At 47.0% G+C, this 25,219-nt stretch overlaps 1 protein-coding gene and 1 long non-coding RNA gene across 2 annotated transcripts in view; one reads left to right on the forward strand and one right to left on the reverse strand.

Moving 5' to 3' along the window:
* The window catches only part of LOC144824566 (uncharacterized), a 65,865-nt gene extending 47,922 nt beyond the window's left edge, over positions 1-17,943 (reverse strand). The window contains exon 1 of the long non-coding RNA XR_013609015.1: positions 17,751-17,943. This is a non-coding gene — a long non-coding RNA (uncharacterized LOC144824566). The remainder of the gene's footprint in view (positions 1-17,750) is intronic.
* Positions 17,944-18,004: 61 nt separating this feature from the next.
* CFLAR (CASP8 and FADD like apoptosis regulator) overlaps positions 18,005-25,219 on the forward strand; it is a 384,910-nt gene continuing 377,695 nt past the window's right edge. Inside the window, exon 1 of the mRNA XM_078680198.1 lies at positions 18,005-18,077. The gene's annotated coding sequence lies outside the window, so the exon portion shown is untranslated. The remainder of the gene's footprint in view (positions 18,078-25,219) is intronic.

A 25,219-nucleotide genomic window follows, 5' to 3' on the forward strand; every position in this document is an offset into this window, starting at 1 on the left:
AAAAAGAATTTGACTGACAAAAATCAGAAATTAGAATACGTTTATAATTTTAGCTATTTAGGCATCACCTTGGATACTAAAATGACTTGGAAGTCACAACTGGAGAAGAGCAAGACTATTCTATTCCAAACTCCATACCAATTGTTGAAAAACATGAGAGTTCTATATCTAAAGCAGTTTCCCCAGCTCTTGAGGTATAAAAATATAGGGCACAATCAGCATGCTTATATGGGGCAGAATTATGGGGCCCTTCGAATAATAATACTCTCAGGGTGGAGGAGAATAAGTTTTTTAGAAAAATATTGAGTCTTCCTGAGCCTTCCGAAGAGCACACCGCTAACTCCCATAGTAATGGACCTTAATATAAGACGTATAGATTATCAGGCGAGTCTATGACCACTATTGTTTTGGGTTCGCTTGTGGTCTACAGCAGAACTTGTCCACTATAGAGAAGGCCTAGAGGACATTTTAAAGTAAAAAAATAACAACGGATTAATATGGCTGAAGCATAATCATGGTTGGTTCCATAATTTAGGACTCAAACAATTTAAGGAAAGTCCGGCTGAACTGACTATGGCCTCCAAAAACTATTAAAGCAAACTTTTTGGGCTTATATTCAAGATAGTTTACCACATAGCTCAGCATCAGGTACATTGACAATGCAGTTTCTTTTAATGAAACCAACTGGGAGCTTTGAGCCATTTTTAGATGACGTCCAGCTACACGTTAAAATTGGCCCATAAAAATGAGGATGAAAGTACTGAGTGCTGTGATTTATGTACTATGGGTGCAAAAGAAAATGAACTACATTTACTATTCTTCTGCCAGCTTACATAAAATATAGAAGGAAATGGATCAAACCCATCTGCCGATTGTTGGGCATAAGATCCTGCAATGAGGCAGAAAGAATATTGAGATCAGATACATCACAACCAGTAGTCTTCAGTGTGAGCAGGTACTTGTTTGGTGTGAGTTTAATAAGGAAAAGGGAAGGCATGACATTTTAATGGAAAACATACTAAGCACTTTTTTTCTTGCACTTGCACTTTAGGTTGGTCATATAGAACTTACTGCCAACACTGTACTAATTCTGTATTATATCAAAGGAAAGTGTATTAATTGCATAGTGTACTTTGTATAAAGTATTATTATTTTTTCTTTTTCTCATTTTGCTAAATTCAGAATGTGATTCAATGTAACCCCTCAATGTATTGTAAAATTTTAAAATATATTTATTTTTTAAAATGCTAAGAAAGGTCTTTATTGGGTATGCATTCCCAATAGTAATGTAATGATCTATCAGTACTTTTGAAATGTTTTTATCTTATGTGTATGTATATCTTTTATGGAAGAATTACGGTATTTAATATACATATGTCTATTAGGTGTCCCCTCTGGGGGAGCCGTCTGACTTCTTTCTAAATCCATTTTGGTACCACCAGGAGAGTAACACAGCCTACCGAGTGTGCTGGAAACAGGCATACTACCAAATTTTTGTAAAATATTAATGTTCCAAAATATTCCCAAAAATAAATCAAACAAACAAAACTAGAATCTTGGCCAAGCAAATCAAGAGTGCCGCTTCAGCGACCTTCCCAAATAAGAGTCTCCAACTTCCAACTGCCAATCTCTTGGTCGACCTAATGGTCAAGGCAAAAATACCGCCAAAGGATACCTCAGTCGGGACCGGCCACCACCTGGAGGGTCAAATCGAGAAAACCGGGAAAATCACTTTGGCTGCAAATACAAGGGTCTCCTCATGCTGGAATTCAAATAACAAGTTTATTAATCACTCATGAGCGGGACTACGTCCATACAACACCCTCAAGTGTTCCAGGAGGTAGTACATTGAATACACAGGCCATGGTGCTTATATACAGACTGTGTTGCAGAGTAAGCATGTAGATAAAAAATAGAAGGTACACACCTACACAGGAATAGTTACCGACAAACGTGAGACAGCCATTACAACGCGGGCTTTACACCGCGCTACCATTATGACGCAGCCATCACAACGCAAGTCGTTACAACGACTTGCGCTGGATTGCGCTATATACTAAGGAATAGTATGATTTACTATTCCAACACCTTCCCTACTGTTACGTAGGCTGGAGTTGGAATAGGAAATCATACTATTCCTAAATCCAGCGCCTACAGCGCAAGTCGTTGTAACGACTTGCGTTGTGATGGATGTGTTGTAATGGTAGCACGGTGTAAAGCCCGCGTTGTCATGACATACATCCCCCACAAACATGGGCAGATGGGAAATCACTTAGTCAGCAAAGTGGGAGGGGGAACAGAACTTCTCACAACAGCCAAAAATAGTCAACAGTTACATCTTTAACCAGGTGCATTTCAGCAACTTCAGGCCTTTCCTCAGCACATACATTGCTTTGGCCCAGTACAGAAGCAGTTAACTAAAGTTGATGACTCAAGCAGAATAGAAGGGCAAGCAACAGTGAAGACAGAGGAATTACTGATGACTCAAGCAGAATAGAAGGGCAAGCAACAGTGAAGACAGAAGAATTACATAGCTAACAAAATGGATGTCACAAACAAGATGGTTACAACATTATCCTAACAGAAATTATTTTCGATTTCCACAATGTTCAGATATCTTACAAACAGACGCAGACACATGCCCTTACTCATTCTGCCTCATCTTCAGTACAACATAAATGCCACCCAAACTATTTCACATGACAAATCCCACCGCCACATCACACCAGGCCACCTATAATAAGACACAGGAAACCTGGTACACAAAATTAAGTCACTCTAGATAATGGCCATGAAGCACCAAACAGCTGGGCTCATAACAATATGAGAAACTATCCTGCTCAATAAATTATACGTTCACAAAGCAAACCACCACCCCTGCACAAAACACAATACTACATAATTCCACGTTGTACAGTATAGCTCACAATAACACACATTTTCACTTAAAGGCTGCACTATGCCCCACAACATAATGAGTACAAAAACACCACACCATCTATCAGAACATTCACACATGCAGCACACCCCAATGTAACATAGCAACTCAATATATTGCACTGAATAGTGTAGTGCACAACTTTTCACCACACATATTAAGCCACAATACACTATCCCACACCACGGCATACATCACAGCTCACGGAACATGTCTCTGGGTAACCACAAGCACAAAGATTTCAGGGTGCTCCAGATGATTAGAGTGCTGAGCAGCCTACATTGTGCTGCTCAAGAGCATTAGAAACACTCCTTCCTCTATTGACTGCGTGTGGTCTCTGGTAAACTGCTCGCGCTGCTCTCCGCACAGATGTAACAGATCCCAGTGAAAGACGGACACCCATGCATATGCAGGCACACACAGAGATGGCCCTCTTTAAATATCTATACAATTGTTATTACAGAAAGATTGGAAGACATATCCCAATGCATGGGTATGCATGATCATACACGGATGCCCACCTTCAAATGTTTCTGTAAAACTTCAATACAGTAATATTCAAAGACGTTCACCTCAGTGTTGCTTGCAATTTCAGGTACGAGCACCATTATTAATGTTTTTGTAATAAAGACTTACTAAAACATTTTTTTTAAAACATCGCTGGCAAAGCCAATAGGTTGGCAGCCAACACCAGATCCACTGGCTTTGCCAAAGCTTCTTGATTTATTCCACTAATGTCATACTTCAATGCAGCTATACGCCCTGGTTCTACTCAGTATTAGAGGAACAAACACAGCTGTACCTCTGCCTCCTCTTATGGACTATTCCTTGCCACCTCGCTTTGGGACTTCATATGGGTGTTGCACTGACCACCGTAGATGGAAGATTTACAGTTAAGTACTGGACATGTTAGTAGTTACTGTCTAGTAGTTGACGCAGATTCTGAAGACAATTAGAGCCCACTGGGGTACATATTAAAGCACTTTTAGGACCACAGTAAGTGGAGCTTGAGGGTTCTTGGCATGCCGGTGAATGGATGGTTGCTGCTGTCCAGGTGGGAAAAGACTAGGGCTTGGTTGGTAGTTGTGGGACACATATGAATGATAGACAGCAGGTATTCCCTGAACAATTCAGATATGAGGGCACTTATACAATATGTACAGAGCAGTGTCTTCTTTTGTTGGGCAGTACTGCCTTGCACTAGTGGGGTTGGATGATGATGCATGCTAGGCTGGCACAAACCTATCTGTGCTGTGCTGCAGTCTTTGCTGTAGGTGTGACTGACCCACACTAATAGCATCGCACTGTCCTTGAAGATGTCATGGAAACAGTATCCCCGGCCCAAACGCTTTGCAGATGTGCAGCTAAGGTGACTTAGTTCAATTGGGTCTCTTCAATCAAATGAAGACTGCCACTCTAAGAGTGCAAAATGGGATCATAGAACTGGAAAAGTGGTGCCTTGGTTACCCTCTATGTTCCTGTGACATTCCCTTACAGGGACTTAGCCAGTTATTTTTGGATGTATGACATTACAACGCATGCTTTCACTCCGCATGCCATTACGACGAAACTTTTACAACACAAGTCGTTACAACGACTTGCGTTGGGGGGCGCTGGATAGTGAATAGTTTAATTTACTATTCCAACTCCAGTCCCCGTGGATAGTAGGGAAGGTGTTGGATAGTAATTAAACTATTCCCTATCCTAGAGCGCCCTCCAGCGCTAGTCGCTGTAATGACTTGCGCTGTAATAGTTGCGTCCTAATGGTAGTGCGGAGTAAAAGTTGTGTTGTAAAGGATGTTTCCCGTTATTTTCATATGGACATCTGACCAATACTCGATATGGACAGATCCCCACCCCCCATCTGACACTTGGTCTCTACTGACATATGCGTTGCTTGACAATAATGCCAAAGATTGCTGTTAGCCCATCTTGGTCTCTTCAAAGAGCCATCAACTGTCATTCAATCATGCAACAAACCAGCGAAGCCACTTCTTACAAGGGTTTGTGCTGGATCCCTCCCTATGTGCTTACAGAGCTTTAGATGGAACTATAGAAGTACAGGCACTCACTATACGAGAGTATCGGTTTATTACTGCAAAATGGCCCATCCTCATTAAAAGTAGTGCTTCACCAATTATGTTAAGTTTGGGTTCTCTCCCTTTCAAACTGAAGAAGTACAGGTGCTCAGTACCTGACAGAACTGGAGCAGTGTAGTTTAGCTCCATCCTTACATGTCCCAGTAACGCTGTTTTTGCATATACTTGATCATATACTCTGTGTGCCTAACTTTATTCATGTGGAGTGAAGCATTCAAAATGTAATCCTGAAGTGCCGGGTCTGGTGGCGCAGTGGACTAATTCATCCACTGTAGGGTCCTGTGTGTGACCTCATGGTCACAGGTTCTAATCCCGGCGGGTCCACTCAGCCTTTCATTCATCTGAGGTCAATAAAATGAGTACCATTCAGTTGGGTAACAATATACATCTGTTATTCAGCGCCTTGAAACCCTTGGGTGATACGTGCACTTTACAAATACTCATGTTATGTTATGTTAAGTGTATTCACTGTAGAAAACTAGAGACTCATGATCGCGTTCACATTAATGTTTAGTTTAATCAAGAAAACATGTCTTTCTCATTTATATTTATACTTATGTCTCAAGCCTTATTGCATTTATTTCAAGCATAATGTATATGTAACCATGAACGCATTATTAATTTTGCAGTTTATTAAAGTTATACGTGCATCTACAGTTATGTATTCGAAGTGCACATTAAAAATGCTTAACTAAAGTTAGCTTGAGTAGGCCGTTACGTCTTAACATGAAATGAATTCATCCTTGCTCTGAATGTTCTTTTCCAAATGGTTAACTAAAGTTAGCTTGAGTAGGCCTTTACTTCTTAACATGAAATATATATATCCTTGCTCTGAATGTTCTTTTCCTTTGCAAGTGCATTTTCCTTATTTGATAGCTAGAGAAAGTAGTATTGTATATTAGTGCTAGTGAGGCCTGATAAGAGAAATCTTGGCAAGAACTGGAGTTATTTAATAGCAGAAGAAGCCTCCTATTCATCGCCTATCAGGAACAGAGGGATGCTCAAGGTTACAAATATGGTCCAAGTTTTGTGGGATAGAAAAGTCTGGAGATGTTGGCATTTTATAATGTGAAGTTTAACACCATTGGTTCCTGGAGAGGTTGAGAGAGACATGGATAATGTGGGGTATTTGTGTGTTTTAATTAATGTATGTACTGTTGGAGTTTGGACAGATCTCTTTGGATTTCAAGAGGAGCAGACCTCGTTGCTCCTTTTTTACATGCAAATGTGGCTTTATGCTAAAATATTATTCCCTTTCAGAAGATTTCTACTGAAATATCCCCTATGCTGACACCTTCCCAATTGCCCATATTCTTTGAGACATTTTCCTGATGATCCTATTACAATTTAGATTTAGAGACCCATTCATGTTTAGGAAGAGGAAGGAAGAGTGGAGTTTCTAAAAGGAACACCATTCCTAATTCTTGGCACCTGTATTGTTAGGATTGTCGTTATTCTATGCTTTATGCTATAGAGTTGGAATTTGCTTTGACGCCTTAATTTGCTTGTTGTAATTCTTTACGTTTTTACCATCTTCTTGATTTTTTTATTTTACTGTAATCATAATCAACTTCTGATATGCCCACTTAACTTTAGTGACCGATTTGTAGTCCTTATTATGTGGCCAAATGGGTTACACAAACTTTAAATTGTTTATTTGATTGTCAGCTCCCTTTTGCCTCTCAGTCAACAAGAAAGATCAATCAGGTGAGGAATGGTAGCAGCTTCCTGCGTGCTCCCACAATGGTAGCACGTCGGATGGCTGGTTACTGAAGCAAAAGGAGTTATTGTAGCATATTCTAGACTTGTCCTAAGCCAGCCCGAGTCCCTAAAGCCCATGTCTTGCGTCAGAGAACTGGTAGAGTTCCAGCAGTTTGGGAGACACTTGTAACAGAGGAGGAGTGACTATCAATAGAGTGTGCATTGCAATTGCTTATGTTTAGATTGCATTGTTTTTCAGAGATTGCGTGGTGTGATGCAGCATTGTTTTAAGTTGTTGTGTGAGAGGGGCACTTAATGTAAAGAAGGTGAAGTTGTTATCAGGATCAACATAGCCAAAGATCCCAGGATGATAAGTTAACGGTGTACAAAACACTGTGTTGTAATTCTCTACTGAGTTTTGTGGTGCTTGTCATGAGACGTTGTTGACTGCACAAATGATAGGGACATGCACTTTGTGTGAGAGTATGATGCGGTTAGTGTATTGGATCCTGTTGTGCAAGGGAGAAGCTGCACTGATGCAGGAGATCCCCGCTCGTCGAGGTTTCACTCAAGTGTGTGTCTGAGAAGATCAGAAAGCACCACTTCAAACCATTTCTTGTGTGATTGAATACTTTGATTTCTTTCGTGGAACAGTCAAAGTTATTGCTGAAATCGCTTTGCATTTTGTTTTGAGTACTTTGTGCTGAGAGAAGAGTGTGTCCTTGAAAATTGTAAAGGACGGTGAGCTGCTGCGAGGAGTGAGAATTACGTCACAGACTGTTGCACTGAGATTGGTCGATTAATGTTAAGCTGCCCTGTCATTGGTTATTGACCAAGAATTGTGGGTATAGAATTATTTCCTGGTTTGAAACGAAAAACCTGTTGTGATTATCAACGTTATTATTGAAAAATGAAAGTCTTGAAAGTAATGGTGGGCAACAGACTCCACTCTTGCTGAGTATTGCCCACTCCGCGCTCAAGCAGAGCTGCGGAGTTCTGCAAAAACTCCTACTACGCCGCATAGCGGAGTTTATCGCCGACCCCGAAGTCTTAAAATGCTCCCTTAAAGGATGTGGCTGTGCTTCTGTATGCAACTGTGAGGGGTACGCTCATCCTCTTCAACCCAGTGGTGGCTGTGGCACACAGTGAACAGCCCACAGCTCACCTGTTTCCAGATGCTGTCTACAGGCGCCGAGATCTGTGCCAGCCTGAATTCCCCTCTCCCTGCTCAGGAGTCTGTGCTGCACGCTGCCTTCTTTGTTTTCACAGGAAATTGCAAAGGCTGCGGGTGTGCGCAGGAGTGCCACAGTTTTCATTTTGCTTGTCTTGAATCTTCCCTTACCGGTTGCAGATGGCTCCCCAAGCCAGTAATGTGGATAGCTCGGGAGCAAGGGTATTTTGGGATCTTAATGTTTCCCGTCATATTGGCCATGGTCTGCAGCGTGCCAAGGTGAGCGAGGTCAACGAGCCCAGCAACATGCTCTATGTGAAGGAGACAGTGGACAGTCTGCTTTGAATACATATGACATCTGCCGGAGGCCAGACTCTGGAGGTAAGTGGATCTTGTCAGTCTCTTGGCCCGGCAAGGACACCCATGATCTCCTGTTGGCCTGTGGGGTGGCTACAGGGCGATGTTTGTGTATTTATTTCTGACTAGTCTTACTATATGTGCGCTTTGTGTAGTGAGTAGTACAAACCACTGTGCTCTGGCGCATGAGAGCAGCTTCATGATTTGGCCTGAGCACCCTCGATATGCACTCACGGACACACTGTGAGTCTGTGCCTGCTCTGTCCCACCCAGTTGCGTTGCTGGGCTGGAGAGAACTTTCACTGCGCATGAGGGTTTGGTCTGCCTGAGATGGCTAGACAAACCATCATGCGCAGTGATGGGAGTGCACCTCCAGGCAACGCCCCCATGACTCAGCAGGAAGGGAAAAATAAAACGGGTGTCGTTTTATTTTTCCTCTCCTGACTTTTTTGGGCTGATCTTAATGGTGCTCGATCTAAATGTTGACTACCATAAGCTGGAACTCGCCCCGGAGAGCAGGTACATCACCACGTTCTCCACACACGTGGGGCTGAGGGGGTACAAGCGGTTAAGCTTTGGGATGCCGTCCGCAGCAGAGGTCTTTCAAAACGCCATCAGAGAGACCCTATCTGGTCTACAGGGAGTCATAAACTTCAGTAACGACACACTGATTTTCTCGAACACTCTAGAGGAACACCATGCACACCTGTGGGACGCACTCCAATGACTGGCAGCCAGTGGCCTCACACTCAACAAGGCAAAGTGCTTGTTCTAGCAGGAATCTGTAGATTACTTCGGATACATCTTCTCGCAAGCCGGACTACAGGTAGACCCAAAGAATGCTGTCGCCCTTCGAGCAACTCAAGTACCCACCACTCCGACCGAGGTCTGCAGTTTTCTGGGAATGACCACGTACTGTGGCCGCTTCATTCCAAACCTGGCTTCCCTATCGGAGCCACTGCAAGCTCTCGCACGCAGAGGTGCACCCTGGAACTGGACACCGAAAGCCAGCGCAGCCTTCCATGCCATCAAGTAGGCGCTTATGGACAAGACGGCGATGGTCTACTTTCACCCGAAGAGGCGCACTGAGCTGGTGGTTGACACGAGCCCAGTCGGCCAGGGAGCAGTCCTCCTCCAAAAAAACAAAGAAAAGGAGAGGGTGCCCGTCGCCTATGCCAGCCGAGCACTTTCAGACACGGAGATGAGGTACGCCAGATTGAGAGGGAGGCGCTCGCCATCAAATCGATGCGCCAGCACTTCCATCTCTATCTATTTCGACAGAATTTCTGGGGGGTGACCTACCACAAACCTCTGATCCCCCTGTTCTCAGGATCGTACAGGCCAGTGCCCCCCAGGATAGAAAGGTGGGCTGTCTAGCTCCAAGTATATTGTTTCGAGGTCGCGTTCCACCCAGGAGCCGGAAATCCAGCCGACTACCTCTCAAGGCATCCAGTCGCGGCCGGCACGCGGCAACTGCAGGCTGAAGAGGAGCGCACAGAAGAATTCATACGGATGGTATCCCAAGAGGAATGCCCCAAGGCATTGACTCCGGAAGAGATTGCAGCCACCACGGCCCTGGACGACAACCTGATGAAAGTCAAAGAGGCCTGCTGTCGAGAGGGTGGCAACATTTCCTGGACAGAGCGCGCTTCCTAAACACCGAGGACCACCAGGTAAGACAACAGCTGTGGAGAGTCCTTAGTGAACTAAGTGAAAGGATGAATGGAGTTATCATACAGGGCAAGCTACAAGATCAGGTCATAGATCTCGCACACGTCGAACACCAAGGGACGGCCAAGACCAAAGCATGTCTGCGTAGCAAAGTGTGATTCCTGGGAATGGGCGTCCTAGTGGAAGAAAGGATTTGGTACTGCCACTCATGTACGATTACTGGGAGTGACCCCGCCCTGTCATCACGGAGGAACCCTGCACCGAACCATGGTCTACAGTGAGCATCGACTTCGGGAGCTTTCCGGATGGTCTCAGCACCGTTGTCCTGATAGATTTACACTCCAAGTTCCCCGTTGTCGAGGTGGTGTCTTTCACGGCATTCGTGCAAGTCCAAGCCGTCTTAGACAAGACATTTGCACTACTAGGTCTCCCCAAGGAGAGCAAATCCGAGAATGGGCCCCCATTTGAGGGCCGGGAGTTTCAAGATTAGCTACCAAGGAAGGCCATCAGGCACCAGAAGATCACCTCCCAGTGGCCACAGGCGAATGGGGAAGTTTAGCGGTTCATGCGGACCCTCAACAGGGCACTGAGAACTGGAATGGAGAAGGGGGAAAATGCAGAGAGCTTGGTCCACAAGTTCCTGAATGCATATCGCCAAACACTGCACAGCACCACCCGCTGCACTCCGTCCCATCTCCTTTTCCGGCAGGCACCGCGAGACAGCATCCCGAAAGACCCCGCCTGGCGCCCTGCCGTACTGGATTGTGAGGCCACTTAGGCCTGGAGAGTACGTAATTAACGATATGGCAAGTCTTGCGCGAGGGGCTCACCCGTCCTTGTTGTGTGCAGGCAACTATGTAGTTGTGAAAGACCAATGCCCCAGATGGAAGTTCCGCGCACCTTATGAGCCTGATATATGGAAAGTGATCACCATCCATGGTTTCCGCCAAGAGAGGCACGCGGCTGGTGACCGGAAATGTGTCATGGTTCAAGAAGGTGGCTAGGCCTCGGCCCAGTCAGGGACAAATTGAAGATCCGGAAATGGAAAGTTAACTATTCATAGACCCTGTGCCATCCAAGGCTACAAGCGATGGAGACTACGGCCTCCTCGGGACCGGTGGGGTCGCCCCAGGCGACAGTCCAGCAAGTCTGGGCACGTAGATTGTGCCAGCAGCCAGCCGCCCTGATGAGGTCTGGCCATATCCAACATCTGGAGCCAGACATATGGTCTCCGACCCAACCCTGCCCCCAGCCAGCAGCTCAAAGACTTTGTGTGCATTGTGCCACCACCACAAGAACCTAGTGAGTAATGGACACTAAAGAAAAGGAGGGATGTAGCGAGCCATCTCTGAAACACTGTTGCACTTGTAGCACTCTTCAGGGTGGGCTCGCCCCGAGAAAATACATAAACGGGCAGGGCACCACTTGTGGTCTTTGCCCACACGATCACCTGTGTGCATGTGCATTCTTTTGGGCTGGGGGCAACAGGGCTACAGGGCAGGCCAGACTTCACATTGTTGTGTGGCCGAATGGGTAACACTAACTTTAAACTGTTTATTTTTATTTAAATTTCAACTCCATATTTACCTCTCAGTCAATCAGAAAGATCTATCGGGTGAGGAATGGTAACCGCTTCCTGCTTGCTCCCACAACCCGTCCATGTATAGCATTGCTAATTTATAAAGCAGTATGTTATTGAAAATCTTTACACGTCATGAATGGGAAACACAAAGCCGCCAGTTCCCTTGTTCCTATCCAACTGCTGTTGATTTAAAGGCCAGTGCTGCGACACATTCTTCGTTCTCAGCTACGCCTCCATCTCCTCCCTACCCCTCCCTACCTCCACCCCTTTTTTTCTGCTACCTTCTACCCCCCTTTTCCATGTTGGCCGCTTAAATATATTCATCATGTATCGGTGTTACTAGGGCTTTAAGAGGGCCAGGTCTCACCGGTGCTGAGCACTAGCAGTTTAAAAAGGACATCGAAACGGGTCTCTTTGGGGCTCTGTTTTGTGCCCTGGCACAGGCGGTCCGTTTTTTTCCAGACTGCAGTGGCAGCAAGCACATCGATGTGTGCATGCTCACACCGCTCACTTCTTACTAGTGGAGAAGTTATGGCATGACGTCATGCCAGGTGAGCTTTGTAGGGGAAGGGAGATCCTTTAAAGAGAGTCATTTTCTCTCTGGATTGTCCTTCTCTTTTTGAAACTCAGGAGCAGCAACATTGTGGTGTCACCAGGGCTTTAAGTGGAATTTTTTTCAATATTATATACAAGCCATAGTTGCTGCTTATTTATCTTAAGCAACTAACAATCATTAACACAGCCAATAGTCCTGACTTGTTGTGGGTATGAGGTTACTTGTTGTATCATATATCTGGATGCAATGACAGATACCGCAAACTATAAGTGGGCGGTGTAGAGACGGTCTAGTTGATGCACGGCACGTCGGCGGACGTGACGTGCGGGTGGTCAGGATTGGCTGCGCACGCAGGGGGCGTGGAGGAGCGCGAAGAGCGCGAAACGGACCGAGGGTTAGTTGGCGCCGGAGCAGAGGCTCGGCGCTCTTTGGGAGCGATATATTAATACATTAATAAATAAGCAATCAACAGAGCCTGGCTACTGAGTCATCCTTAGTGTGTGCCTGCAACATTACAGTGGCGACGAGGGTGGGATTGAAGACCCCCCAGCAAGGCAGGACCACCGACTCGACCCCAAGGCGACAAGCAAGCACCAGAGGCTCCAGGACCACCACACAAGGGACGGATGAGCAGGATCACCTGGTGCAGGATAACAGGTACCCCAAAGAGCGTGGCAGAGCCCGGCACACCGGAGGGTGTGGCGCAGAGGAATGAAAGAGGGGGACAGGCCCCAGGAACCAAGAAATAAGGCAGGATAAAGGGCACCGACCCACGCAGCGAATAGCAGACCCAGGGAACACGCACTGGAGGGCTCACAGGGAGCTGAGGGGGCCGACCCAGACAGTCCCCGAACCCCAGCAAGCGAAGAAGAACAGGACGACACACCAGGGAGTCCCCGCAGCCAAGGAAGAACACTACCCGCAGTAAAGAGAGAGAAGATGAGCGCGCAAGCAGGTTACGCGACGGCGCCGGTACAATTCTTACCCCGGCCAGGGGAACCCCTCATGAAATGGGAGGACTGGAGAGAGTACATAGATAACTTCATAGGTGTCCTGGAAGATGAAAACGAAGAAGAGTTCAAACCCCAGAGTAAGAAGCGTATCTTGCTACTGAACCTAGGCCCGGAAGGTCTCCGGATATACAAGAGCTTAGTTCCGAAACAGAGAACAACCACAGACGATGATGTGTACGCGCAGGCGCTCGATGACCTCAATGAACATTTCAGACCGGCAGTGTGCGTGTCAGTGGACAGGTTCAATTTCCAACAGCGGAAGCAGAAGCAAGGAGAAACAGTGGAGGAGTACGTGGCAGCACTGAAACGACTGGCAGCCACGTGCAAATACGCCAACTGGGAGGATGAGTTCATCAAGGACCAGGTGGTGATGCACACCACGTGCACGACGGTGCAGGACAAGCTATGGGCGAGTGGAGACACCACACTGAAAGAGGTGTTAGTCATCGTAAAAAGAGCGGAGCTAGCTCGTCGGTGCGCAGAAGTGACGAAGAAAGACATAGCGTCCAGCACGATGGTGAACAAGGTAGATAATGAAGGGCCTCGAAGAGAGTATCAGAACAGGAAACCATCGGAAAGAGGGCCCAACAAGTGGCAAAGCAATGCGAGCACGTCAGGGAAACAAGCAGGGAGCAACAGAAAGCCATGCTACAGGTGCGGGAACTGGTCGCATGAAGCACATGATCGGAAGTGCCCCGCATTCCGCGCCAAATGCGCGTACTGCGGAATAATTGGCCACTACGAGAAGGTTTGCAGGAAGAAGGCCTCCATGAGCATGGTGAGGTGCGTAGATCAAAGCAATGATGATCCGGAAGACGATTCGGAAGCAGAAGAAGTCACAGTGATTTACATCGAGGACCAGGTCCTGAGTACAGAGGGTAAAGCCCTGGACAGAGAAGGAAAACGTACGATGAAACCAGTTTTGGAAATGGCCATAGGTGGTGTCAAGATCGACGTGGTGGCAGACACAGGATCACCCTTCACCATCATCCAGAGAGCAGTGTGGGAGGAGAAATTTGCACCGCGCCTCGGCCCGGAGCTGGAGAGACTAGACATCCGCCCAGTCACGTACAACGGGGACCGCATTCCTATGGCGGGGTTCAGACCCCTGACCTTCGAATTTCGAGGTCGGTCGGCACGATGCAAGCTCTACGTGTCGGAGAGGGGCCCGTCGGTCCTAGGATGGCTAGATCAAGGCGACCTGGGCATCAAGCTAGATCCGGGAGGCAAGGAGCAAATACTCCTGACGGACCAGGAAACAGAGCCAAGTCTGGACAAATGGAGGAGCGAATACCCCAAAGTGTTCGGAGGCACCGTTGGGAAGCTGGAGAAATTCGCCCACAAAATCATTCTTAAGGAGGATGCCGTCCCTGTGGCCCACAAAGCAAGGAACATCCCGTTGGCGGTAAGAGATGCTGTAAGGGAAGAACTCCAAGACTTGGAGAAGAAGGGGATTATAGAACCCATCACGTGCGCAGAGTGGCTGGCGCCCTTGGTAGTGGTCAAGAAGCCCAACGGAAAGGTCCGATTGTGCGTCGACCTGAGAGAACTGAATAAGAACATTGTGGTGGAAAGGTTCCCCTTGCCCAGAATAGAGGAGATGCTGGCCAGCACCAGGGGGATTAAGTGGTACTCAACCATAGACTTGACCTCCGCGTACCACCAAATTGCCCTCCACCCAGACAGCCGCAGACTAACATCCTTTATCACCCCGTTTGGGTGCTATCAGTTCCGCCGGATGCCATTCGGCTTAGCTTCAGCAGCGGCGGTGTTCCAGAAGATGATGCACCAACTATTCAAAGACCTCACCGACGTCCAATACTTCCAGGATGACATCTTGGTGATGGGGAGAAACATCCCAGACCACGATATGAAGCTGGGAAAAGTGTTGAAGATCTTAGAAGACAAAGGACTCACGGCTGAATGGTCCAAATGCCGAATAGGGATGAACTCGGTGACCTATCTGGGGCACGAGATAGGAGTGCAAGGTGTAACCCCTAAAGCAGAAAATGTCAGAGCGATCTGTGAAGCACCGTCCCCCGCCACCAAGGAAGAGGTCAGGTCATTCCTGGGAATGGCAGAGTACTACGGAAAATTCGTACAGCACTTCGCCTCAAAGACCCATCACATGAGGCAGCTCACCAAAGAAAATACGGAATTCAAGTGGTCAGAGCACACACAACGGGAATTTGAGATCATCAAGAAGGAAGTGGCTGGGGCCATACCGCTACAAGGATTCGACCCTCAATGCAAAACTGTCCTAACTACCGACGCAAGCGACAAGGGATTGGGCGCTGTCCTCATGCAAGACCGAGGGCAAGGACAGTTGGAAACGACCAGCTTTGCCTCACGCACACTGAGTGAAACAGAAAAAAAATACAGTGTGATAGAGAAGGAGATGCTGGCGGTGGTGTGGGCCACCACGCGCTTCCGACAATTCCTGTGGGGCACCAGATTTCAATTGCGGACTGACCACAAACCGCTACTGAGAGTGCTGACATCGAGTGGCCATGCAGAGGCAACGCCCCGGATATCAAAAATGTCGCTAAAACTCCTAGAGTTTAGGTATGATGTGGAACACATACCAGGCAGCAAAAACAAGGTCGCAGACTACCTGAGCCGAGCGGCAGCCATGGAACCAGGCGAGGAAGACAAGTCCGGCACAGAGGAATGGGTGGCACTAATGGAGGATCATGAAAAGGTCATTAGCCTTCAAGAGTGGACACAGGCGTATGAAGAGGATCAGACGTTAGAAGAGGTGAAAACATACATTACCCAAGGTTGGCCAGATAAGAGACGGGTCCGGAGAGAACTTCATCCATACTTTGAAGTGAGGGAGGAACTCTCCCTGGACAATCAAGGAACATTTGTATATAGAGGAGAGAAAGTCATCCCTCCAACGAGCATCATACCCAGACTGTTGGATATGCTGCATGAAGGACACCTGGGCATTGGAAAGCTCAAACTGCGGTCCAAGCAGAACTATTGGTGGCCGGGAATGGACATAAGAGCAGAACGGCATGTAAGAGAATGTGTGAGGTGCCAAGGCGCAGACAAGACACTCAAACCCCTGCGCCCAGCATTGGGTACATTTGAAACGCCAAGGAACCCCTGGGAGGAGCTGTCAGTTGACATCTTAGGCCCAATCCTAGACACCCAAGGGGTCCAGAAGTACGTGTGTGTCCTTGTCGACAAATTCTCGAAATGGCCAGAAGTCAAGATAGAGGAAGCCATGGACACGGAAACAATAGTGAAGTTCCTGGCAGACACTTTTGTGAGGGAGGGCATACCCAAGTCCATCCTCAGTGATAATGGGCCCCAGTTCCGATCGGAAAAGTGGGACAACTTCATGAAAAGGAACGGCATCCAGGCGAAGCATACATCAATTTACCACCCAGCAGGAAACGGCCAAGTAGAACGCTTCAACAGGGTGGTGATGGGGTCGATCCAAGCAGCCATCTCGGACAACAAAGACTGGGAGAAGGACATATGGCACATGTTATGGGCATATAGGATCACTCCCACAAGTACGGGATATAGCCCCTTCCAGCTGCTGCGTGGCCGGGAACCATTCACTCAGGACAACCGGGTATGGAAGGAAAAGACGATAGTAAGTGAATGGTCCCCTGCAGTGGTGCGGGCCAACATAGAGAAAGCCAAGGCAGTATACACAAGACATTACGATGCACGGAGGAACGTGCGAGACACAGAACTTAAAGAAGGAGAATGGGTGAGAGTAAAGCTGCCCACCCTGCAAAGAAAAGGAGAGAGCAAATACAGCAAGCCCATGCAGGTGAAGGAAATTAAAGGCAGAGCGGCCAGACTGAGTGACGGTAACATATGGTCACAAGACCGCATGGCCAGATGTAATAAGATCCTAGTTTGGGACTATGGAAGAGCAGGCGGAGAACCAGAGGAGAGTGAGAGTGAGAAACAGGAACATCAGGAGAACGAGATCGCACTGAGAGAAGGAGAGCAACGACAAGGAGAAGCAAAGAACAGCGAGCAGGAGATAAGAGCTGATGAGAATGGTGATGACAGGTACAGACACGGCGAAGAAGAGAACAACACCACCCCAGTAAGGCAGACACGGAGTGGCAGAGCGGTGGTGAGGCCCACGAGGTTCAGAGACTATGATTTGAGCGACGGACTGTAAGTTGTAATGTTTGTGTGGAAAAAAGGGAGATATGTAGAGACGGTCTAGTTGATGCACGGCACGTCGACGGACATGACGTGCGGGCGGTCAGGATTGGCTGCGCACGCAGGGGGCGTGGAGGAGCGCGAAGAGCGCGAAACGGACCGGGGTTAGTTGGCGCCGGAGCAGAGGCTCGGCGCTCTTTGGGAGCGATATATTAATACATTAATAAATAAGCAATCAACAGAGCCTGGCTACTGAGTCATCCTTAGTGTGTGCCTGCAACATTACAGGCGGCACTATAGCACACTATGCTAAGCACAGATTTATATTGAGACCTCACCGTTGTTTCATCCCACTTAACGCCCTGAGTGTTAGGTTCCCTTTTGGTTATTCTGGATACTGAGGAGGGAGCCAGGGGCATTTATTTATTTAATGCATTTTTATAAAGCGCGGAATTTACCCAAAGGTGTCAGAGCGCTTCACAATAGAACCACGTTACATAACACGGAGATTTACAAACTTACACGCATTAGTTGGCTGAAGTGCAGGGTCGCAGTTTTACTCGTCTACGAGTTCGCCCGTATGACGTTTGTAACATATAATTACTTTTTTTGTCGGTTCGGAGCGAGGAAGTGGCTGAAAATCCCCTCTGGGCTCTTGCCAACATAAATAGATGATGTATGGAGTTGTGGAATGACGTATGTAGTCACTCCCCCTCAGCCCAAACGCCTACTCCCTTTCGGTACGCTCTCTCTCTCTCTTTTGGTTTCGTTTCCTTCTTTTATTTCCGGTGGGCGGGCCCTGTCCTGGGCCTGCTGATTCGCCTGTATGCTAGAGTTCGACATCTTCAGGTAGGGCTGGGGCTCGTGCTGGTTTGCGGGGGAGCCCCTGTCTATGTGCGTGAGGGAGGGTGAATGCTTGAGTCAGGAGAGAGAGGAGAGCACTGCTTCATTTAAATATGGATTCTCCCAGAGTTTTCTGTAATTTTGTTTGTTATGGAACTGCTGCTTCGCTTCGCTGTGGTTTTAATTTAGGAATACTTTGGAAAATTCTAAGTGATTTTGGGATGGTTTTCACTTTGTATATATATGTTTTTATTTCAGAAGTTAAGAAATGCCGTCTTTTCTCGTTTTTGTGGTCTTCATGTGGCAGGTGATAACACACTGGATTACATACAACCTCTTTACATGCTGGTTCTGGCCTGCCTCACCGTGACTCGGTGTCCGTCTGTGCAGGGCAGACAGACCTACTCAGAGACGAGAGATTCCTTTCTGTTACACCTCCATACTGAGCCAACCCACAGACACTGCATTTTCTGCTTCGCGTGTGCCACGTAATCATTCATAGAAATAATCACCTGGAAATGTCTCATAAATGTAACAGTACTCAAATATACGGATTGTCTATCAATGAGACGCACTGTAAACTGCTCCCTTTCTTTCTTTTGTCAGTTTTACGCCAAACGAAATACGTTAACATCGTTAACATCTGTTTTTGAATCCCTTTTCGTACACAGAGGAATCCTTTGAACTGCTTTCGCTCAGAAAAGAATCACCGAGCATTAGATCAACGGCCCTTGTGCAATGTACCTCCTCCCGCGCCAGAGCATCTCTTCATTTTGTGAATTAAAAGATCCTAACCTTAGTATTTTCTGGTCATTTTCCTGACGCTCATTTCCACCCGCGAACCAAAAATCGTGAGGGCACACTGCATGCACCCTTGGCATGGGTAACCCCTTGATTTATGGATGATTTAAGAAATAATTCTAATATGTTGATGCCACGTGCTGCAGTGTGCCATGACACTGGTGCGCTGCAAGAGAGAGTCCAGCCAGGACAGTGGACTTTACATTCCACACCTGGACCAGAAGAGAAGGGCAGAGCAGGGTATTCCAGCGAGGGAGAGTACCATGACACATGGATGGGGACCATCTCCCTCAATGGATGGAGACCATCTTCCTTAATAACAGAAGAGAAAATGTGGTGGTCAGGCTATTGGTACTACAGGACAAATACCTGGCTCAACTATCTGCCCTCATGCAAGCAAGGACTGAACACCCGGCTGCAAAGAGGAAACAGATTTACACGGGAGCAGTGTGCAACACTGCAGAAGCGGTGGAGGTAGCCCACCGAATCCCCATGAATTGGTTTTTGGTCTCTAAGGCTGGCTAAGCAAAATAAAAAAATTTCATAGACATGACCTGATATAGAGACATTAACAAATGCAATGTTATAAAATTCCCGGAATGTATGACACTGGCTTACAATAATACGTTCATTAGTGCTAAATACCAACTGTTTTAAAGAAGCATGGCAATGAGAAGACAATTGTATAAGGGAGGGAGAGTTAGAAAGCAAAATCAGTATATACTGTACAGTGCTATAAATACATGAAAAATTCAAATAAATTCCTGCAAATAAAAGCGGGAAGTCCACACCACAGACTGTCCTGGAGTAAATAAAAAGAAATGACTACATAGCAAACCGCAAAATGATGGGGCTGACTGATATTTGCCACATATAAGCAGAGATCCTTAAGACACAAGTTTGAATCGCAGCTGGACCGACTCAAACAGTTCATCCTTTGGAGTAAATACATTCATTATCATTGTGTTGCTTGTTATCTACAGCATTACTATGTTTTGAGACGATAAAGCTGTATACAAAAATACTTGTGTAACTACGTACATACCCATTTATACAAGAACGTGCCTATTTACTTTATGTACAAATTCAAAACAGGCAGATGAAGTGCTTGAAGAACACATTCAAGAAAAGAGAGGAAAAACAATCAATGCCACAATCATTAAAGAGTTATCTTGAACAGGGAAACAACATAAAAATTAGCATAAAGAACAAAACAAACTGCTGTGTGCAGCAGTAATAGAGGAAGTTGTCATTGAGTAAACTGGAGAGCAAACGCCATAATGCCTGATGAAAGAGGGGTGCAAAATTAGAATCTTTACTGAGAACAGCCACTCTCAGTTTGTGTAGACAACAAACGAAGGCTGGGGACAAGGTGAAAGAAGTGGCTTGAATCGATGGATGAATTTCTCTAAGCAGCTGGTGCATCGAGAAACATACAGAAGCAAAAGCTTCTAGATGATTAAGTAGGCCATGATGACAGGCCTTTAATCAGATTTTTTTAAAATTCTTTTTATTAACATTTGTATCATACAGAAAAGATGACTTTTGAGATGCAATCATCATTTTAAAGACGTAATAGTGCCTTTTACATTCAAACATAATGTCCTTATCATATCGGCGCTTTTACGGCCCATCTTTTATTACATTGATCTGTCCCAAAGCATGGGGGGGAGCCCAAATGTCATATTCATCCTCTATACCCTCTATTGTCCCTCATTGTAAAAACCTTGAAAAGCCTGCCAGACCCCCACACCTCCCATTACTTGGGGCATCTCCTGCTCTGATAGACAACTCGTTCTGTTCTCTGGCACGAATCCATTTTTTTATTTATACAGAATTTATAATACGCATGGCTGCCTCAGCGACAAGGCGTCCCAGCGCAACCAGAAACCTAAAGGGAGCCGAATCCATGTCCGATATCCATTCATCTATAGTCGGGGGGGTGCCTACTTAACACATGCCCTTGCTATATTGCTTTTGGCCCACCGCCAGTGTGAGGCAGATATTTTGGAATTTAGGCTATGAATCCTCCCCGGTTATTTCTAAAATGACCCGTTTGGCATCACCTGGGCCATCACATCTGATATTTGTGTCTAACACTCTTGGCTCCTTAGACATTTCCAATAGATGTGAAAAAATGTGCCCTCCTGTTTGCATCACCGTAGGCACAGTGGCGTCGCCACCCTCCCAATCTTACATAAGTCTGTCCTTGAGTAATAAGATCTATGTAAGATCCGTACCAAGCAGAATCTAGTCCTAATGGCGACTTCCCTCTGGTTTTGTATCGCTTCTGTCTATTCGTCATTCTCCTAACTTCAATAATGGGTCTGGGGAGTTATTGAGTAGCTTCCTGTAGATGTCAGAAATTCCCTTATATGGCATATGGTCTGCCATGAATTTGTCCACCGAAGATGACACCCGGGCAATTGCTCCCTCCGCTGTAAGGCGGCATGGCCCAATTGCATATATTTATAATGTTATGTGTCTGCCAATAATTCCTGACTAAGGTCAGCAAAGGGTACCAGGGCCTGCCCTCTCCAGACATCACCCATATGTTATATCCGATTAGTTCCCATTTAGAGAAGCCCTCTAAGCTACCAACTTCCTTCAGTAAGTCGCTGTGCCACAATGGAGTTCCTGTCTGTTAGCCTGACATTCCACCCAAGAAAATGTTGCCTCTCTCCAGGCCCCAACAACCTTCCTCGTGTGTTGGCAAACCCTGTTCCATTACCTTCCCATAAAGAATACCTCTGTTTTGTCCCTGGTTCATCATGCCTATTTATTCGGTAGCATAGCTCCTGTTGATCAGAGAAGGCCCAGTCTTTCACTACAAAAACCTGTGCCACCCAGAAGTACAAATGAGTGTCGGGAACCCCAGACCTCCCTCATACACCCCTCTTTGAAGTTTATGCAATGCAGTTCTCGGAATAGAGCAGTTCCATAACAATGTACGGACCTCTTGGTTTATTTTCTTGAAGGTCTCTGGAGGAATCTTAAACACATTATTTTGGAACACATACAATAAACTCAAAAGGTACATCATTTTGTAGAAAGATGCCTTCCACATCAAAGAAAAGGGTAGGGAGCACCAGTGTGCCACATCACCCGCAACCTTTCGAGCTGTGGAGACTCACTCAAGCTAAGTAAATCTTGTGGGCCCCGAGTGACATATATGCGTAAATACGTGAAGCTTTCTTGCACTACCTCTGCCGCTCAATCAGACGGAAGACTGGGTTTCTCTCCCGCCAAGCGGAAGACCACCGACCGCTTTGGACCAATTTATCCCATAGCTGGAATACCTCATGAACAACTTGAAGACTTGTAGTATTCTGCTTATGGAGTGGTATGGCTGAGAAACGTATAGAAGGACACCTTCCACGTAGAGTGATATGTGCTCCACCCAGCTGCCGGGTGCCTGTGTTCCTTTTATTAGCGGGTACTCTCGACGCCCGTGGCTCAAGGGCTAATGCAAAAATCATATGCGAGAGGGAACACCCTTGTGTAGTGTAAATTCCCGGGACACTACTCCATTGACCCAGACCAGGGAAGACTGGTAAAGGAGGCAAACCCACCCGCAGTACTTAGGCCCAAAGCCCATCCTGGCCAGTACAGCAAAAATGAAATTCCATTCTATATTATCAAACACCATCCTGGCATCTAGGACCATCAAGGCTGCTGGTTCCCTGGTAGATGAGTCCATCATTTTGAGCAATCCGTACAGCAATGTAGGTTCAGACGGGTGTCCCTGATGGGCATAAAGCCAGACTACTCTGGTTAGAGCGGTAATCACTTCGTGAAATCTATTTGCCAGAACCTTAACCAGCACTTTAGCTTCGACATTGAGGAGTGAAATCAGTCAATAAGAACTACACTACATTGGTGGCTTGCCAGTCTTATGAAGCACCACAATAGTGGCTGTTCTCTGATCTTTCGGAAGGCAGCCCGCTGCGCCCGCCGCCTGGAACATTTCCAGCATGGGCTTGGCTACCCTAGTCGCACAGAATTTGTACAGTTCCCCTGGCAGCCTGTTAGTGTCTGTTGCCTTGTCGGACTGTAAATGTCGATTACTACCACTTCCTCTCCTGTCAGGTCTGAGTCTAACACCTCTCGGTCATCAGGCACCAGTGTATGAAAATCTATACTACGGTGGAAATCAGGGCAATTCCCCTCAGTCTTAGACCCCCTCAGTCTTAGATGCGTCCAAGGTGTATATCCCTTCATAGTAGGCCGCAAATGTTTCCGCTATATCAGCGTTCGTTTTCCGCATCACTCCATCATGGTCAGCCATCTTAATCACCCAGTACCTGGCCCCTCCTATCTAACCAGGCCAGTAGCTTACCAGCCTTATCGCCTACATTGTTCAATCGACAACGTGTTGCCAAGGCATGACTCCTTGTCCTGTTCTCTGCCAGGGCTCTGAGTTCATGTTGTTTAAGCTGCAGTTTGTGGTCCAGGTCCGGTGTTCTCGCTGTTATCACCTTTGCCTCCTAGGCCAACACCTGTTTCTCAGCCGTCTCACACTCTAGCTTATGTTCCCTTTTCTCCATCCGTTTAGGTACTGTACCTAGCCCTGTAATACAGTTTTGAACACCTACACCTACCAGAGATCTCAAGCCAACTCCGCTCAGCCTTGATTCTGTTTAAAATAGAGATCAGTCCCCTACCTTATTTTGTCACCCATACCCTTACCCAGTGTCTATCCTTGGAACCAGTGTACATTTCCTGCAGGAGGACACTGGTAAGGGAATGAGCGGAGATCCCTCTTGCATAGTGCACTGCTTTTCTAAATTTGTCGGCAATCACAACATGCGTAAAAATGTAATCAAGGCAAGAAAAGCTATTGTGCACCGATGACGTGTGTATCACCGTTGAGTCAGATTGTGCTGTAGTCAGAGATCGACTAGTCCCAGTGCCTCTACAAAGGAACTCAGTGGGCCCTTCCCTCCTCTGAGTGTCATCCCACCTGCTCTGTCAATCCCAGGATCCATCACGTTATTCATGTCCTCACCCAAGACCAATGTTGCAACCGGCATTGCTAACAGGAGAGAACTGATGTCTGGAAGGGTTTACGCATGTATACAAGGTAGAACATAAGTGGAACAGAAATGAATCGTCTGACCCTCCCAAGTGCCAATAATAGCCACATATTTGCCCAGCGGATCATACCATGTGCAATGTAGAGTAAAGGGTACTGACTTTTTAAGCAGTATACCTACCCCTCTGGAGTCAGTGGTGTACCCTGAGTGAGCTATCATCGTACATCCAAACCTGTCAAGGGCCTTGTATTGTGTTCGCCTGAGGTGTGTTTCCTGGATCAAGACCAGATCTGGAGAGTGTTGCTCTAGCAGTTGCAGCACAAGTGTTCACTTAATCTTATGCAATCTGTCCTTCAAACCTGGGCCCTGGCGACTTTGTTCTTTGCCCCTCTCCAACTTGCTGGTTGCCAGCCTTCCAACCAGTTCAATGCCTCTTCCTGGGAGATGAAATGCCATGTCTTGCCATCAGATATAACTCGCTGTTTCGATGGGCATATCCTCATATATTTTATTTCCTTGTCTCAGAGCTCTCTTTACTGCTACAAAGCTCCACCGGTGTTTCTGCACCTGTAAGGTAAAATCGGGGAACAGTCGGACGGGCGCATTGTCTATCTGTAGGTCCCCATGGGCTTGTGCCACCTGGAGGATGGTGTTGTAGTCTCTATAATTAAACACTCTGTCAATCAATCAGAGCATTTGTAAAGCGCACCACTTACCCGCCAGGGTCTCAAGGCGCTGGGGGGTGGGGGAGGGAGTGCTACTACTGCTCGAATAGCCAAGTCTTCTGAAAGTTAGCAAGTCCTGGGTCTGCCGTAGGGTAATGGGGAGGGTGTTCCAGATCTTGGCGGCGAGGTGGGAGAACGATCTGCCGCCGGAGGTCGCTCTTCAGATGTGGGAGACTGGGGCGAGGTCGGCGGAGCTGGCGAGTGGGGGTGTAGATGCTGAGTCGTTAACCGCATGCGTGCGGGCGGAATTCCGCTCGCACGCTGAGATTTGCGGTATCGCATGTTATGTGACGAGCTGGGCTCGTCATGAGCGTGCGAGGAGGCTACCTCATGACGAGCCCAGCTCGTCATGAGCGTCGAAGGGGTTAAGGTATGCTGCTCCGGTGTTGTGGAGTGCCTTGTGTGCCTGGATGAAGAGCTTGAAGGCGATCCTCTTGTTGACAGGGAGCCAGTGCAGGTCTCTCAGGTGGGGTGAGATGTGGCTGCGGCGAGGGATGGCGAGGATCAGGCGTGCAGAAGCGTTCTGAATGCGTTGTAGTCGTTTCAGGAGTTTGGCCGAGGCTCCTGCGTAGAGGGCGTTTCCGTA

The sequence above is a fragment of the Lissotriton helveticus genome, chromosome 3_1, assembly GCF_964261635.1.
Source record: "Lissotriton helveticus chromosome 3_1, aLisHel1.1, whole genome shotgun sequence".
NCBI classification, from domain to species: domain Eukaryota; kingdom Metazoa; phylum Chordata; class Amphibia; order Caudata; family Salamandridae; genus Lissotriton; species Lissotriton helveticus.